Consider the following 19,230-nt stretch of genomic DNA (forward strand, 5'->3'; position numbering starts at 1 on the left):
AGATATGAGAGCTTTACAATAAGATGGCAACAATGAATAAATATAAGTACAGTGGAAGCTATAGTTCATGTAAAAAGTACTTAAAGTCTGCTGCATGCATGAAGCCAATTTCTCAAAACATTCAATCTGTGAAAAAATGTCATGTTTATGATTTTAATTGTTTGATGCCACCATAATGTATTGAAATTATAAGAGGGAAGTTCAGTGATGAAACAAAAATTTTCCATAAGAATTTTTTTCTAGAAAAGGGCCTATGTTTATAAATAGGCCCTTTTATAAATTGGATTAATTTCAAGAAGTCTGACAATTCTGGTAGAGTGATAGAGGAACTAGTGTAACTTGATTTACTGCTTTTATGTTTCCTGCCTGCAGGAATACCTGCCCCGTCTATGTAGTTCTCAGTGTGGCTTTTAGTGACAAAATAAGCACAAAAATGAATGTGCCCCCCAGGTCAGTGTTGTTCCATATGTTGTGTTGAAGAACACTTCAAGGCACATCCACCTTTACATTTCAACTCTCTTTTGTGCGCCTTTGAACAAGACATCTCTGGGAGCACGTTCATTCCATTTCTACCTTCTAAACTGCTTTCCCAAAGCCCCTCCATGTGTGTGGCAGCATGCATGATGATCTTGTTATTAATTCTGTGAGTAGCATGGCTTGTTGAGGCAGTACTAGTATGATCTTATCATGGGTTCTGTCTACTGGATATCATACAGACACTTCCCTGATGTAGCCACTGGTTTGATTCCGTGCTAGTGCTCATGGAAGAGTATCCATAGAAAGTAGGAATTGGATGAAAGATAAGAACATTCCTTGGCAGATTGAGGAAATTATAGATGAATGGATTCTTAGGTACATCCTTTATTTTTTGTCCGTTAAGAGGCAAGAGTAAAAATGCACGTGATTTGTCCTTTTACTGCCAGTTGTGCAAATGTACTTCAATTAGAAGTTTCTCTGGTAATTTAAAGGAGTAAATAGAAACTTACATTTTTGACTTAGCTCTGTCAGTAAGGTTGTCCATGCTATTATGTAAATTCAACACCATACACTAAGTGATTTTTCTGGTTTAATAAGATGAGCTTATGCCATATTTTTACAGAAGCACAAAGGGAAGAATTTATATAAGAGGCCCAATATTAAGGGCTGAAATGAAAATATAAGCTTCTGGCACTGTGGAATTATTTAGTGTACTTTGTTGCATAACAAGGGCTCTAATTTTTGGTGTTGCCAAAATAGGCAAAATCTTAAGTCCTTAGTAGTGGGTTAGAGTCATCCTTTTAGCCAAAATCTTTAATGTAAAACAAAAACCTGTGAGTTCAAGGTACATTAGAAACTGGCAAAAGCATCTTAAAATACTGAAGCTGATGCTAAAAAAACTGTTACATGTAGCAGAATTGTTTTCAGTGGAATCTCAAATGATTGTTGTTATGGGCTACTTTAGGATGGTATTTCATATATCCAGTATGTTTTGTTTACTGTGAAGTATCTGTCTGCTCAATTGGCTTATAAAGAAACAATGGATGTGGCATATCCTGTTACTCATACCTGTGTTGAATTACATTTAACATTTCTGCATGATATTTTGTGGTTTTTATATTATAAAATATTTATTTAAATTCATTTCTTTAACTTGCTCAGCACTTTCTGTCAGTACATTTTTTGACAATTTTTAAACATAGAGAAAAGCATCTTTCACAGGTTTGGAAGTTAGTACTAAATAATGACAAAAACGCCCCCCAAACCTATAAACATTTCAGATATGTGTAACTACTTTATAATTTTGTTAAATGTTCAAGCTTCACATCTAATTCTGTTTATTGGCTGGGTGCATTTTCAACTTCTTGCATCAAGAAACATGCTCATATTTTGTGTATTATACCACTTGTTCTACAGATTTTGCCAAAACTGGGGAAACGGAATTGTTCATATAATGAAAATATCAAAGTTATATTGGGATACTGATCCCAGTTGTTTATAATTATTTATGCTGAAAGAAGTCTCTGCCAGAATATTTTCCTTCAAATGATTAGGTATTAATATGTTTGAGTTTTGTTTCTTTGTGCGTTTTTTTTTTTTTTTCATATCATCTCTTAGCCACTAAACTCATGATATGCAGATAGTATTCTTTTTTGGAAGAAGTGCCAGCCTAAAATCTGATCTCTTACTGACTTGAGTCAGCAGAACTGCAATAGTCTTAAGTTGTTTGTCATTCCTCAGAACCAGGTTGCAGGGAATCTTGTGTAGTTTATTACCTTGCTGATAGCACTGTATCATGCACTCAAAACTTGAATTAAAACAAGGTTTTAAAATATAGTGAGAGCATAATGCTAAAGGATTTTCCTCTTCTAGCTTATTAATTAAGCCATCAAGGCCATTTGTACTTCAGTTCAAATTTTAGCACAGACATAAAAGTGGTTTTCTCTTCAAAGCTGCTGAAATAGCACCTTCTTAGATTTTAAATTGTTTTTACGTCTTCTTCACATTAAAAAAAATGAAAATTGTTGTTGAAGTTCTGGATGATGCTTTTGTTGCTCCTTCTTCCCTGTTTCTTAGTTGTTCTTCTTGACTTACTTTGTTCCATTGCATTCTGAAGTTCACAGTGACATGGTAAGCGAGGCTGAGAATAACTTGAAATATATGTGAGCATTAAACTGCTTTGGATTTGTTTTCAGTTTAGGTTTAGGTCAGATAAAACCTTTCTGTACCTTCTGCACAATTAGCCTTGATCCTTGGGTACTGTGCTCATTAACATTGCTGATACTGAAATCTAATTGTTCTGTTAATTTAGATCTGTAATTATTCTTTCTTCATAGAATCACAGAATTGACTAGGTTGGAAAAGACCTCTGAGATCATCAACCAGCCTATGACCTTGTCAGCTAGACCATAGTACCAGTGCCACATTCAGTCATTTCCTAAACTCTTCCAGGTGTTTCCACCACCACCTCCCTGAGCAGCCCATTCCAGTCACCCTTTCTGTGAAGAAATTCCTCCTATTGTCCAACCTAAACCTCCCCTGGCACAGTTTAAGGCTGGGTCCTCTTGTCCTATTGCAAGTTGCCTGGGAGAAGAGACCTACCCTCACTGGGCTACCACCTTCTTGGAGGTTATTGTAGTCTGTGGTAAGTTCTCCTGGGGGCATTCTCTTCTCCGGGCTAAACATCCCCATCTCACTCAGCTGCCTCTCATAGGATTTGTCTTCCAGTCCCTTCACTTGTTGCCTTTCTCTAGACATGCTCCAGCAGCTCAGCATCCTTCCTAAGCTGAGATGGCCAGGACTGGGCACAGCATTCAAGGTGTGGCCTCACCAGTGACAAGTGCAGGAGAAGAATGAGCTCCCTGCTCCTGCTGACCACACTGTTGCTGATGCAGGCCGGGATGCCATTGGCCTTCTTGGCCATGTGGGCACACAGTGGCTCAGGTTCTGCCATCTGTCAGTCAGCACCCCCCAGGTCCCCTTCTGCCTGGCCACTGTCTGGCCATTCTGTCCCCAGACTGTAGTGCTGCAGGGGATTGTTGTGGCCAAGTGCAGGACCTGGCACTTGGTCTTGTTCAATCTCATATTGTTGGATTCTGCCCATCTTTCCAGCCTCTCGGGGTCCCTCTGCAGAGCCCTCCTTCCCCCCTGCAGATCAACACTCCCATGCCTCTTAGTGTCATCTGCAAATTTACTGATAGAAGGCTCCATGCCCCCATCCAGATCATCAATGGAGACATTAAACAGGACTGAGCCCAACACTGATCCCGGGGGGACATAACTGGTGACTGGCTGCCAGCTGGATGTTATGCCTTCTAATGTACTGTCATGTCAATAAACTACAATGTTATCTTACAGTGTAATATTTCTCTCTTTCATAGGAAAAAGATGTCTTTCATCAATGGCACCTTTACACAAAGCTTTTTATCCCTGACAGGATTACCCGAATATTTTTATTATGCTTGCACTAGCTGCCTTGAGGTCTGTATCAGTAATTTGAACACCTCCATTTTGTTGCTTTTCTCTTTCAGCAGTTCACTTACCTCCTTTAGGAACTAGCAAATCTACCTTCTTTTCAACTGTGCAGGCTAGGCCAGCTCATTCCTTTCATTATCTGTGTTGATTGCATATTTACTCTTCTCATCCACATTAATAGTTTCCTTCTCCTTATTGCGCTTTCAAATTTTCCCTGGTAATCATTCTTCTACTGTCATATTATTACTCATTTTCCTCTTTCTGTAAACTGCAGCCATACACAGACCTTCATCTGCTTTTAGAGCTTCATATGTTTTCCTTTTTCCCTCCACTGAAAAACGAAACTAATGCAAATAAGGCAGATCTCTTTCTAATTTTCCCCTGTACTCCTTAATTTAAAACTCATCTCATTAACCCCACTATCATACATTTCATCTTGATTCAACCATTTCTATGGATTCACATCCATGGAGCAGATACCCATTCAATCAGTATTCATTCTAATGTTTTCTGATCTATTACTGTCATTTTTCTACAGCACTGAATCTTGATCTTCATTACTTTGCTGTGCTTCCTTCATTTGAGAAAAATCCCAAGAATTTAAATTAAAATTGCCCAGGATTCCCAATGAGAGGCATCGACCGTAGCCCCTTTAACATGAGTTTTGTCAGCTTTGCTGATATGGTGGATAGTCAGTGTGTTTTTCTGACTCTCATGAGAGTGTTTTTCAGATTCCTATCCTCCTCTCATGGCCTTGTTTATGTTTTCTTCCATGTGTGTTATAATGACACATTATAAAACCACTTCTTCCTCTTCATAAGAGCAACACTAACCAAATTAGGCAGTCAGAAAACTGATTCTTTTACTATATTTTTTTAATCCAACCTTCTCATGTTTTCATAATACCATTCTTAACTTCCTGGAGCTCAGGGGCTCATTCTTGTTCGCACACACACACCTTGACCTTTCCAGTCCTATTTCCAAGGCAGGGATTTGTGCAGGGCTGTGTAATAATATCTGTTGGGTAAAACTTAGAGGTTAATGTTTTTTTCTGAAAGGAAAGGAAGGTGTTTCTATGAAGTTTGTTCATTCTGCAAACTTAATATGCTCCTGAAACCCCATACTATATTTGTGTCATGGTCTTTACTAGGAGCCTCATAAACCCTTTGTAGGGAATGGGTTGTTTTCCAAAGGAAAAATTGAAGGGTTAAAAGAGATGTAAAATCCTCATCTTGATCAGCTTTATGAAAAGCTTCATATGCCAGTGCAACTGCAGTAGCAGCTGGTTAATTAAGATATTTGAGGTTAAATAAATAGTTTTCTATTTTATATACCTTTTTTTATTTTGATTAGATAATTATTTTATTTATTGCTATTTTTAAATCTTGCATATTCAATAACTGAAAAAACAGTAAACAAGACTTCTTCTATACCTAATAATCCAGTATGATAAATTGCAGTGAGCCAAGACCTTTTCTTTGGCATTTAACAAATGTACAAATCATACTAGGTTTAGTGGGAGACTTATTTCTATGTAAGAATCTTGGTAAAAACACACTCATAGGAAAACTGGGGTTGTTGCATGAAATGTTTTAAAACCCAACACAAACCCAAAGTTGTTTCCTTTATCAACCAAAAAAAAAATTAAATCAGAATATTATTTTGTGGTGAGGCAGACAGTGCAACAATGCAGAGAGGTTTGTATTTATACTCCATCGTTGGCATCAGTGAAATCCCGTCTCTGATGCTTTTTGTTACAGACGATGTTTAAATGCATAATTACATAAAAATTGTTCAGTTTTTGGTGTTTTTTTCCGTTTTGATATAAAAGGAGCCATAACTGTTTCTTTTCTTTTTACATTCTTTTAACTCGTTACAAGTATTTGCACAGAACTTTTAGCTACAGTGCCTAACAATCTCAAGACCCAGAAGGCGCCACATAGTATGTACAGTATATGCCATTATTCACTGTACTGGGGGCTGAGGAGTTTTCAAACTTCATATCTAGAGAAAAATCTAGCAATTTATGATCCTTTTGAGGGGCTGATTTAGAGGGGGAACTACAGCTAATATGGTATGAGTGTGATGAAGAGATTGTAGAGGAAGATTTCAAAGTGGCCGGCCAAGTTAAGTGAAACAAACTGCAGGAGTAGGGTCCCCTTATTCCCAGTTGTCAGGAAAACTTTATTCCTCTAAGGTACAGAGAATTTCTGCCATTTCATGCTTAGAATATTGCTTTGGGCTTGTTCTTCTGAAGTGTAATATTTATTTTTTTTTTCCATTTTTATCTGGTTGACTAGGCAGAAAGCGCAAAAATCCAATTTTCAATGGATGAAAGTAATTCTGTGCAAGTGGGGAGTTATACCTGCTTCATTGGAGGACTAAGGACTATGTTTTTTTTATTTGTATCCTTGGGGAGAGTCGCTCCCATAGAGGGTGTTATAGTCCTTGGCTAGGGTCCTCTTCCTATTCAAGCTCTGCTGGTAATCCATGGAGAGGTTTGGGATGGAGGGCGTGGCTGCCTCTGTCAGTGAGGCTGTGTCTCCTTTCAATGATGCTTCCTCTTCTGAGCAGCCACACACTGTGGTGATGATTCTCAGATTTGGTGTCTGACTTAGTGACTGTCCCTAAGACACCCATATCTGCTCTGGGGTGTGACAGGCTTGTATTTTCTGTTGTATGCTTCAAAATTAATTTTGGGGTCATGATAACGCAAATGTGACAGGATCCCAAGTTTAGGCTGTATTTGACTTAATATAAGAAAAGCAAGGAGAAGGTGCCAAAGAATGTCATACAGGGCTTTTTTACCTGAACACCAAGCAAACACACAGTAGAGACTCAATTCGTTCTTGTTTACTTGTATTTATTTACATACTCCACATTATCAGCAAATCAATATCTATAATGGCTGGAAAGATGTTCTCACTCCGTAAGTAGTGGTGCCATCACTTATAGAAGGCACCAGATCACAAAGCTGGGATATTCTATAACATGCAGGTGCAGTTCCTTTTCACCCACAGGTATTGTTAAGAGGGTGGTCAGACAGAACTGAAAGAGAAAAGCAAAACCTGCATGTGCTGAAGACAACTGCATGAGGTTCAGTAAGGTGAAGTGTCCTGCCCCTGGATCAGAACAACCCTGTGCAGTGCTGCTGGCTGGGGAAGGAGAGGCTCGAGGGCTGCTCTGCAGAACGGGACTGGGGGTGCTGGCTGGAAACAGCTGCCCATGAACAAACAGTGTGCCCAGGTGGCCAACAAGGCCAATGGCATCTTGGCCTCTATCAAGAATAGTGTGGCCAGCAGGATTAAGAAAATTATTGTCCTTCTGTGCTTGGCAATGGTGAGGCTACGTTTCAAGTGCTAGGTTTAGTTTTGGGCCACTCACTTCAAACAGGACCTTGAGGGGCTGGAGCATCTCCAGAGAAGGGCGACTAAGCTGGTGAAAGGTCGAGGAAATATGTCCTGTGAGGAACAGATGAGTTAACTGAGGTTGTTTAGTCTGGAAGGGGCTTAGGGAAGGTCTTTACAACAGCTTAAAAAAGGTTGTAGTAAGATGGGGCTTGGTCTCTTCTGTCATGTCTCAAAGTGAAAGAATGAGAGGAAGTTTGTTTTACATTTGTGAAAGGTTCAGATTAGATATTAGGAAAAAAAAAATGCAGTGAAAGAGTGGTTAGACATCTCCATGACTTCTCCAGAGAGGTGGGAGAGTCACCATTTCTGGAAGTGTTCAAGAGGCATTGAGGTGTGACACTTGAGGATTTGATTTAGGGGTCGTTTTGGTGGTGCTGGGTTGACAGCTGGACTCAATGATCTTGAAAGTCTTTACCAGCATTAATGATTCTGTGATTTTATGATTCTGTATAGTTTCTTTGAATAGTGAATAAAGGCACCAAGAGAAACAGGAATTATGTGAGTACTGGGAGGCAGCAAAAATGTGGTTAAATTATTTGCATTTGTTAGGATAAGATTGTCTCTGTACTTACTGTATGTAAAATGTGCTGAAAGGAATGTGACTTGAGGTAATGGGATATAATTTAGTGAAGAGACAGTTTAGATCAATAACAAGACAACTACCTGACATGGAGATCTGTACAATTGTGGAAGAGCTTTTGTAAAAAAAAAATTTAAAAGCTCCAGCCTTTAAGACATTTAAAATTATAGTGGGAAGCATCAGGGAAAAACTTTGTTTTGACAGGTAATGTCTCTTTCTCCTACTTTCATTCTAAAGCACCCACAAGTATTGCTGTAATACCTGGGTGCTTCAAGATGGACTAATGGGACTTTCATCTGTAATTCATATAATTTTTCTGATATGGTAAGGCTTTTGAGTGGCCTGAGTACTTTTGTGAGATAGCCTTCTGATAATGGTTTTCCTCCACTGAGATAATACTTCCTAAATGAACCCCTATTTTGAAAATATAACACTATGTTTTTATACTTTTCTATCAGTATATTTTCTTGATAAAATTTTCAGTTAATGTGTTGTTTAATTTTTTTGCCAGATGTATTTTTGTAAGCATATCAGTTTTGCACTTACAAGCACTGTGAAAAGCAGTAAAAACAGTCATCTTTCTTTTCTTCTTTTTCCTTTTTCTTTCTTTTTTTCCTTTTTATGCATACGAGTCTAGTACATGTAAACTAGTAGTGTGTAAATATCAGCATGAGCTACTTTTTGATAGGAAGAGCTGAAATGTTCAGTTATGACTGTTAGGTTTATGAAAGGTTGGAGTCAATGATTTTAAGGGGGTTTTTCAGCCTAAATGATGCTGTAGAGAAGTATGAGGAGGGATAATTTCAGTTTATTTCCACAAGGTTTGAGGAAATTAATAAGTTTATATCCAGAGTCTGGTATTTGTGTGTTTTCATGCAATAGTGACAAGTTGCCTTGCTTTTGAGATAATTTTCATCTTTAGAAAACCTGAAGAAAACCAGAAGCAGACATAGGGAAAACTTGAATGTAGAGGACTGAAAGTACAGAGGGAAAGCAATGGCAGCATGAAGTGAGGGGCTTGGGATACCAAATGTTCTGAAGAAATTCCTTCTTGTATTAATGATACCTGCACACCATTCAAACTGCTGCTTAATTACAGGATGTCTTTAATATAAATGAAACTGTGTAAGTTTTATGACTTCTACAAACACTGGAAACTTCCACAGTGCCAGGTTTAAGCTGAGGTTGGGCCATTCCAGCTTAGAAAACAAGGGCTGCATTTACCCCAGGGGTATCTCCACCACTCTAAGCTTCAGCAGTCAGGAGGGTCACCTGCCTCCCTGCCAGCACTCAGGTCTCATGCCCCAAATCTGCTCACTCTCACACCACACTCACAGCCATCCTCTGGTTGTTTCTGTACTCTGCAACTTCTCCCTCCAGTTGCTCTTGCTCTTAGACCAAGTGGTTATCGCAGTAAATGGTTCCTCTGTCTCTCCTCCTTCTCTTCAGTCCCTGTCCAGCCCCTTCAGCCCGTGAAACGGGTGGCAGAGTTTTGTCCTCTTCTTCAAAAATACATGGTGTCACTCCTTTTTTCTTAAATCCTGCCCAGATGATCAGAATGATGCAAGAATTCTCTATATGGTACTGAATCAATACTTGGAAAAGTATGTATATATATATATACATTTTAAAATATTCTTAAGACTAGATTTAGTTTGGTAACTTTTATTAAAGTCTGAAGAAAAGATGGAGTGAGCTCACCAGTTCATGTACTGATTGCAAAACACGTACTTTAGAAAAATACAGGTTTAAAAAATTAATTTTCTGCATTTTACTTCCTGTCTTTGTTAAAACATCTGGATTTTGCTGCTTTCTGCTTGGGTTTTTTTCTGGTTGTTGTTTTTTCTTTGTTTTGTAGTTTTTCATCTAGCGTATACTTCATTACTTCATCTAGTTTACTACTGTCTCAAAAGTAAAAGGAGAATCTCTCTGTAATTCCTGAGTCTTAACCTTGAGTCCTAATATTGTTCTGCTTGGTTTGTACAGCATTATTACAAACATTGTAATAATCTTGCTATGATTAGGTAATCAAAGAAACAGAGTGTACTTGACATACCATGTTATTACTTTATGCAGTAACACTACCATATCTTCTGATTCACTACTTCTTCCTGTAGAATCCAATTCACATTTGCTTTTTCCTTTATTTCTTCTTCTCATCTAAATGTCCTAATGTTTTCTTCTAGCTGTATGTATCTGTATCTTCCTGGATTTAGGATATATAATTTTCTATTGTTTTCTGTGTTTCTTTGGCTTTGGCTTAGGTTTTGTGTTCTGTCCTCCTCTATGCTCTCTGCTGTGGGTGCCTTGTAGCTTCCTTTGGGTCTGAATGTGTTTCTGTTTCAGTAATACGGTTTTGTTTTTTATTTTGATGCTAATGAAGTCTGCTGCAGATATTTTCTGCAAAATTGTAAATCTGGCCTCCCTGAGCTAGAGTCAATTCTGTCCTAGAATAGGATGTTTAGAGGAAATCAGGATTTCCTAATTGCCATCTTGTTTAAATTTGGCAGTATAAAGGCAGAATGTTGTTTATATACTATTAGTAAGTTATGTTTGGTTTTCAGCTGACTATAAATTACTGATCTAATTAAAAGCACAAATTGAAGAAAGGAGTTGAAACTTTATGACTCTTAATTGCAGGTCTGCAATTATTGATAATATACTTAAAAATGAAGACATTTCTAACTCATGCTAATGCAAGTCAGACACTGGATTTGCATATTTGCTTCATAAGCTTTTATAAGAGCTGTGTCAAGAAGTACTCTGTTAGCTCACAATTTTATATTAGACTAAAACCCAGGGATTTACTAAACCATAGAGAAAACCTGTTGTTCTCTTCTGACTGTGAAACCTGGTGTGTTAGAAGGCAAAGTCCTGTGGAAGGATGTACTGATAACTAGCAATGAACAGAGCTCTAATCAGTTATTCCAAATAAGATCTCCAGTAGACAGCTTTTGTATTACACCTCTAAAAAGGAAGTGAGACCTGGAAAGTACAGCTGAACATTTTTCTGCTTTTCTGTTTCTGTGGTTCTTTCAAGGGATAGCAAAGGATGACAAGTGAAAATTCTGTCATAAACCCTATATTTTTCCTCTCCTTTACATAGAAAAATCCTTTGCAGCTTCATGGTGAGATCTATTGGATGCAATTCAGACTATGTATTTTTATTATTTTTCAATAATACAATGTAAAAGAGTTTTAAAAATAAAACTGCTAGTACACTTGTAATGTTTTACTTCAATGTTTTATATCTACTTATGAAGTTTAGACCTATCCAAATTTAATCATGAACAGATTTTTGTGTTGTTGCTGAATTTTTTTCTCTTGGGTTGTTGTTTTTATAAAAAGCAGTTTTAGTATATCACCACTGTAACTAGGCATCACTAATACTGGTTGTAAAACTTTTCACAACATTGTGAGGATTGCAGAGGCTTATTGATTTTAAGAGTTTGGGGGACTGTTGTGCAAGAAAAAATGTTTATTACATTTACTAAGGCTTTCAGAGGTGTGGAAAATAATTTGTATCAACTCATGCTAATTCACTGTCAGCCTTTTAAGTGTAAGGTACATTATTACTACATACGATTTTCTGTGCTGTTTTCAGTGGATGGTTAATTCAGTTGCTAATACACTATCAAAGCAGGTACTAATATCTTTAAGGGCACTGTCATTTATATAGAAAATTAGAGAATAGCTAAGCTAGTATTGGTATAGTTTTTTTAACAAAGAAACAGAAAAAAAATCAAGCCATGATCAAATTACAAAATTAATGGAGGAAAGGTGTATGATGGAGACAATATATTTACATTTTAATAGAACATTTTATTATGTCTTTCTCAAAAGCTTGTTTCAACAGAGCTCATTTCAGGTTGCCAACTGCATTTAAGCATAGGTGTGTGGAAATATGTTGCTAGCTGCTAATGAATTTGAAGGGAAGTGGCCAGATAAGTGCCGTGGAACCATGTGTTGGGGTTTTTAACCTGCTCTCTGTATGACTCTTTGAGAAGCAGAAGATGGTCTAGGAGCTGCTGAGAAAGCCCAGGTGGGTCCCCTTCCCCCTTCTGGGGCTGTACAGGGGAGCCCATTCTGTGCTGCATGCAGGTGGTCCAGCAGATGCTGGGGTCTCCTGGCTGGCACGGAGCTGCTGTCAGCCTAACAAGCCAGGAGAGGAAAATAAAAGGAACCCAGAGCATTTCAAGTGTATGAAGGTGAGTGGCAGGCTGAAAGCATTAGCTGTAGGGGAGGCTTTGGAGCAAAGACAGGTCAGTGGCAACCTGAGCGTTGAGTTTGGAGTCCAGGAAGGTCCCTCTGCAGGGAGCAGATTATTGCTGGCAGCAGTGAAAGAAGGATGCTGGAGGTTCCTTGCCTATGGTTAGGCTCTGCTAGTGAGGCAGAGAAGGAAGGAGCTCTCTCGAGTGCAGTCTGTAATTTGGCTTGAGCTGAATGGAACAATAAATAAGCTGTGTCAGAAGCTTTCTGCATGAAGATTAGCCTGGGGAAAAAAACCCAGTGTATTACCTGAATCTCTGTGCTTATAAAAAGTGAGTAAAGGGCATATGTAATCAACCTAGCCCCCAGGGTATGTTTGGCAGTCTCATTGTTGCCTGTGGGTAGTGTCCAGCATGCAGGAATTGTTTCTTCCATATAATCAGACAGAGCAACAAGATGACGCCTTCCCTTGATGGCAGATCTTTAGCTTAATTGGCCTCTAACTAGGGAAATGAGGGATCAGAAGAAGAAACTAGGCATTAGAAAAATCATGCTAGTTGGATATGAATGTCTGGTAACTAGTGCTGTAAAATCATACAATGGAATCAAAGAACATGCTGATTTGGAATACACCATCAAGATCATTGAATCCAATTCCTGTCCCTGCACAGGACACATCAAGAGTCACACCTGAGCGTGTCCAAATACTCCTTGAACTCTGCCAGGCTTGGTGCTGTGACTGTTTCCCTGGGTTGCCTGTCCCAGTGCCCAACCACCCTCCATGTGAAAAATCTTTTTGTGAAATCCAACCTAAACCTCCCCTGACACAAGTTCAGGGTGTTGCCTCGAGTCTTGTCACTGGTCATGAGAGTGAAGAGATCAGTACCTGCCCCTCCACTTGCCCTTGTGAGGATGCTGAAGACTGTAGTGGGGTCTCCTCTCAATCTTCTGACTGAGCAGCCCAAATGACCTCAGCCACTCCTCACTCAGCTTCCTCTCACGGCCCTTCACCACATTTGTGGCCTTCCTCTGGATGCTTTCTAATAGCTTAGTGTCTTTCTCTTATTGTAGGACCCAAAACTGTGAGTTCAAGGTGAGGCCTCCCCAGAGCAGAGTGGGACAGTCCCCCCTTGCCTGGTTGGTGACGCTGTGTGTGATGTCCCTCCCTCCTGGCTGCCAGGGATGACTCGTGTCCAAATTGCCATTGACAAGGATTCCAGGTGCTTTTCCATAGTGCTGCTTTCCAGCTTCTCATTCACAGCTACCTCAGCAATCCCTTCATATTTTCCCAGGTTGCTGTTGTCTCAGATTTAAGTCTGAATCAAACTGTGTTGATTACCAGCAGAGATCAATCAAAGTAGGTGAAACCACTTTGAGACCTGTTTAAGGTCTAAGTGAAGTATCCCAGGCCTTTCCCAACAAAACATCAGGTCAACATTAGCACCTATGAGGAGTAAAGGATAAATTCAGGGATTTAAAGCAGAGGTGCCATGCACAGGTGAATAAACAGCCGAGCACCTTTGCTGTGACTTGTGATTTGGTCTGCAGTTGACAAATGACAAAGCAGAGAGGCCATTTCAGAGAGAATTTTTAAAGTCATATGAAAAGGAAATAGATATCTGTTGCTTACTCTTCTTTGAGTACCAGTAAAATCAAATGGGATTAAAAATAAATAAATAAATATATATAAAATATTTACATATATAAATATATAGATCTAATAAATTAAATTAAGACTTCTGTAGGGACTGCTTCCAGTGCTGTGAGTAAGGACAATGTCAATAACTTAGTGGTTTTTATTCCTGTGTTTTATGCTTCACTGCTGAGGTTAGTATTAAAACATAGACAGTTGTTTGCAGCTGTGGTAGCACATTAACATTATAGATATCCTAACCATTTTCTGTACTAAATTTGGGTAAGCAGAAAAGTTTCATTTATTGAGTTGCAATTTTAGGAAAAGCCTTTAGCGTTGTCATTTTAGTATGCATATGTTTTGGGATCTGCACACACAAATGTTTAAAATTGGTTAAATATGCTTTTAATTTTTTTTTAAAAGATTATTAGTTCCCCTATTTAAAAACTGTATTATATATATCTTTGGAGTCCTTGAACACCAGGTTTCTGCCAAAGGCCAGATTTTATGGTGGAGTTGTAATATGCTGAAATGAGAGTATATAATGGAAATTCATATGCATTCTTACCGGTTGAGCTAGAGGATGCACACTTGATTAAATATTAACAAGCCATGTAAAAAATAAATAAGGTCACTGACTAAATGGCATCTAATTTATCTAACTGAGCCCTGTTGCATATTGCTAGCTGAGATGGTCACTTGTTAAACTGGCTGTATTATTCCTTGGATTGGGAATTGTATAGATCCCATGGTTTAGTGATTTAAAAATATATCTGGATGAGTTAGCTTGTGGAAAGCACATGCTTGATCAATGTAGGGAGGGGAAATTAATCTTGATTTTCTAAATATGGTTGGTTGGAAGTTAGTGATGAAATTTGAACACTAAGATTTGTTGAGAATCTTTTCTTTAAAGACTGGTCAAATACGTAATTTGAAAATAATCTGTACCTTAAGTAGTAATTGCTACAAATTTGGTTCACTATCTTACAATATTTGTGTCTAAAATAATTTATGTAAAAGCCCTGTCTTTTACATGTAAGTAACACATTTGCAATTTCTATACTGTAAATACACTTTGCAAAACCAAGGTGGACAAAACAGCAGGCAGCAGATCTGTGTTAGAATTTCTACTCTGCCCCCAGTTTGAGACAATCTAAGGGGAGTAATGACTAGGTGCATTTTCCTGAGATCTCTTTCCCAACAGAACACTCTTCTTCCATTCTCCTCCTTTTCCTACCCTCTGTCCTATCTTTCTCCTTCCTGATGCCCATTCCTCCACCCACAGCATCCCAGATGGAAAACTCTGAACTGTATTTCTCCTGGCCATGGAGTGTGGAAATGCACAGATCCTGGAAAAGGCAGAACAATACTGCTTTTGCTCACTGTCTTTCCCTGCAAGTAATGTCGACATTGAGCTTGCAGCACTAATTCCATGAGGGAATGGGCTAGCACTGCAGATGGGGCATTGACCTCTCTGCCCTGTAGGGGACAGAGCACTAATACCTGCTATACCTGCTAGTGCTGCATGCTAAGTGCACACCAGAGTATTTCCTAATAGCCATGCTGCCACAGGAGTCCTTCCAGTAGGGGTGTGTATAATAGAGCCATATATCATGATGAAATTATGCAGGGGTGGTATTTGTTCATGAGAAAATGCAGTGTTTTTTCCTTGAAAGAGCCCATCTGCTTCCATCTCTGAGGATTTGTGGTAGGTGGGCAATAGGCAAAAAAATCAGCTGTGTGCCACATTTTGTGTTACATGCTTTCTCAATATCAAATAGCAATATTCAGTGTTTCTCCTAGAGCCCTGGCTATGAAATCAGATTATATTCTGAGAAGCCAAGCTTCTCTAGAAAATAAATAACCTTTGCTATTGTGGAAAATGAAGAACTGTAAGCTCTTTCCTGGGAAGATAAGGGATAGTGTTGATTCTTATCATGAAATCTCATGATTTTTAGGCCTATATTTTAGGGGCTTGGGAGACTTGATAATATTGTTACACATGGGACTGGCAGCGTAGCAGTCTTTGATTTTGGAGGGTCTCTTGAGGTCTGTAGAGAGATAATATTGTATTACTTCTGCAGAAGCTGCATGGTTTTTTAAGCCCTGTGTCATAATCCATGTGGATATTTTAGTGATATATGTTGTTGTGTTGTTGCACAAGATTATTGGTAGCTATTCTGTGAAGCCACTTTTCCCCTGTCTAATGTGTAGTACAAAATGCAGTTACTTCAAATGTCACAAATGAACCTGTATGCTGTTGTGCTGGGAATATTTGGCATTATATAATATTCAGGGGTTTATTAATTGCCTGTCAACAAACAATACAGCATAAATGTGTAACAGTACTTCCTAAAATAGGAAGATTTTTCAAGAAAGCTATACATTTGTCACAGTTTTAATTATGATTTTTTTTTCCAGATATTGTTGATCCATTGGCTAAATAGAAATAAGAAAATTCACTATTCCTCTTTTTGACTACTTGAAGTTTTTTATACTGTTTTGCAGATGTATTGGTAAAAGAAAAGCTACTTTTCACTAAAGAGGTAATATGCTGGAATAAATAGTCTGACTAGTTTTAGCAGTTCAGATGTCACAAAAGAGCCTACTTTTCTGTCTGTAATAATTGTCTGCTAATTGTGGAGTCTAAACTTCCTATTTTCATGCCCTAAAATAAGAGTAGCCATTCAGGTTAACTTACTTTTACTTTGCTTTGCCTCAGAGATGAAAACTCTGACCAGCAGCATGTTTCATTATGAAATTACCAGTACCAATGTTAATGTTAGGGGCAAATTAGATATAAATTATCTAGATAAGTGCTAATTGGTTAGCTGTGCTAACAAAGCTTAAATTTATTTTGACTGCCCTTAGAAGGAGGAGTAAATGGGAATAGGGTGGGGGGAAAGATGCAGTGGAGTAGAGGTTTGCACTAGAATGAAATGTTTCAGCTTATAATAGTAGAGTCTTTAACTAGCCTAACACTTGCATCATACTTCACTCTCCCCAAAATTTATGCTGTGTGCCCTCAGCTTTTTAAGGCTGAATGTGACATGTTTGTAGTATAACTAAGTATGCATCCCTTTTACAGCCTGTGAATGGATAGTGGTGGTGTTCTGCTCAGCTCTTGGTATAGTGTTGCATTTCAATATCCTGCTTTGGGTAGCCTTACTATATAAGAATTTGAGGATATTCTCATAACTCTATTTGGACTTCCTATGTTTCTTCCTTCAAGGTGGAAGGGAAATATATTTTTCTTGAAAGATCTGTGGAATTTCATCTGGGGTATTTAATAGTGGTTTCCAAAGCCAGTCCCTTTCCTCCCCATTCTCTGTAGGTTTAAGATGCCTGCCCATCCTAAACTCAGTCCATGCTGCTAGCTTCATGTTTGGTGTCTGAAATTTTTACTTTGCTTACCTGCTTGACCCTCCAAAACTCTTGAGAGTGATTTGTACCAACATCATGGTTAGGTCTTGGGAAAGGTAGAGAAACTGGTTGTCCCTCAACAGTGCTGTTTGTGTTCTAAAGAGCAGCTATTCTGCTGGCACAGGCATTCTTGTGATTGAGTTGTTCCGTGCTATGGACCTCTGGTAAAGACTGATCGACCTCCCTAATCTCTTGCCATTGCTGCTGCTGCTGAAGTCCCCTTTATATTTCTACAAGACAGGTGACTGACTTCCACAGACTCTGCCCAGTTTCTGTGCTGCTGCTTCCTGGGCAAGGTTGTACAATCCCTAGAACAATGGTTTTTGAAGGTTTGCACAGCTTTGTAGAGAACCGGCGCTGAAATCAAGATCGTATTGGACCTGGCCCTGGGCAGCACTGCCAGGTGTCAATGTATTGGTTTTCCCACCCAGACAGACAAAGCAAGTCAGCTGTATGTTTTGGAATGCTTCAAACTTATTTTTATACTCTGGCCTACTGGTTATTTGACTGGTTCATGTGCACTTTTTTAGCCTTTTGAATCCCTTTGTCCCTGATCATTTTGTGTATCAGCAGAAGCATTCACCTGTGTGTGTGCCAAATCCTACCAGGTGAGCACTAAACGTATTTAAACTAGTCTTGGGTAAGCTTCAGTCATTAAGATTCTACACCAGTACCTAATTATCATCTACATGATATATAAATCACAGTAAAAATAGGCATGATATTTAAAAGGTCAGGCATACAAGCGTGCATGCAAAAATGTATGCGAATTTGCTTTTATAACTTAATGATATTTTGCTAAGGAACTCCTGTACCAATGATCAGTTTGATAAATTAATGGTTGGTTGACTGTAATCATGGTCATTGTGAATGCAGAGTAAATGTGTAAATATGTACACAGTTCCTGTCTGTGCATTTTCTGCCAAACCTCAAGGAAACCAGACAGTTTTATTTCTCTCATTTTCAGATGTCTGTTTCTTGTCTTGAAGCAGTTTCTCCTTTGCAAATCAAGACACTTCTAAAGGAAGCTATAAAATTTTAAGGAGCATAAAATTCATAATAGAATGATATGAAATAGAATAAGAACAATTGATTGAAAAAGCTATTTTCCTATGTTTTCTACTTCTTCATTACTTCTACATTAACAGCATTACTTGAATTTTTCATTAAAAGGGACAAAGATTGTTATCCATCTTTAAACAGTGGAAAAGAGTTTCTGATTCTTACTTATTTTTATTGTCAAGGGAAGGTTGGACTACATATTGGTGTGTAGGTTTCTCTGAACTAGCCTTCTTCTTTTGTAATAATGTAGGTAAGTGAATAAAGCAAATTCTAAGAGATTAGCTAAAGTTTAATGTTCTGTACCTTGTAATAGGATTATTTTTATTAAATATCATAATCTAGTAAAGTTCATCTCTCAGAAATGGCATTTCTATTATACTACAAGTGTTTCTTGCTTTCCTCATTCCATGTTTCTTTTTCAGTTGGATAGCATGTACATCTTATGTAGATCATAAGAGAATTTTTAGAATAATATGGCCTGAACTCTAGACATTGTATGTGTTCCAGAGTGTATTTTGCAGAACGAATCAGATTTGCATATTTGCTCAAATATTGTTTCCAGTAGTTAGTGATCCTGTAGGAATATGTCTAGACTTCCTGAAGTATAGGAATTATTTGCATAATGCATATATTTGAATATATTTGCATCTCATCAAAGCACATTGGGTCATGCTATCTGGCATAATTTTTCATACAGTACATCTTTGTAAACTGAAGTCAGTAAAAAGAAATGGGTATAACGTCCTTAATTTTTTTCCTATGTCATAATTAAAAAAACCAGTGTGATTAAAATTGGAGAGATTTTTTCATTGCTAAGGAAATGCAAACAAGCAAAAATTACATAATTGCCTAGATTGTTCTAAATATGAAGCAAGGCACTTTACCCGTGTCAAATGAAATTTTGAAGGTTTATTCCTAAATAATTTTTGCAGAATGAAGAGAATTTTTAGTTAAAAAGCTTG

This window comes from Serinus canaria, chromosome 2, assembly GCF_022539315.1.
Source record: "Serinus canaria isolate serCan28SL12 chromosome 2, serCan2020, whole genome shotgun sequence".
NCBI lineage: Eukaryota > Metazoa > Chordata > Aves > Passeriformes > Fringillidae > Serinus > Serinus canaria.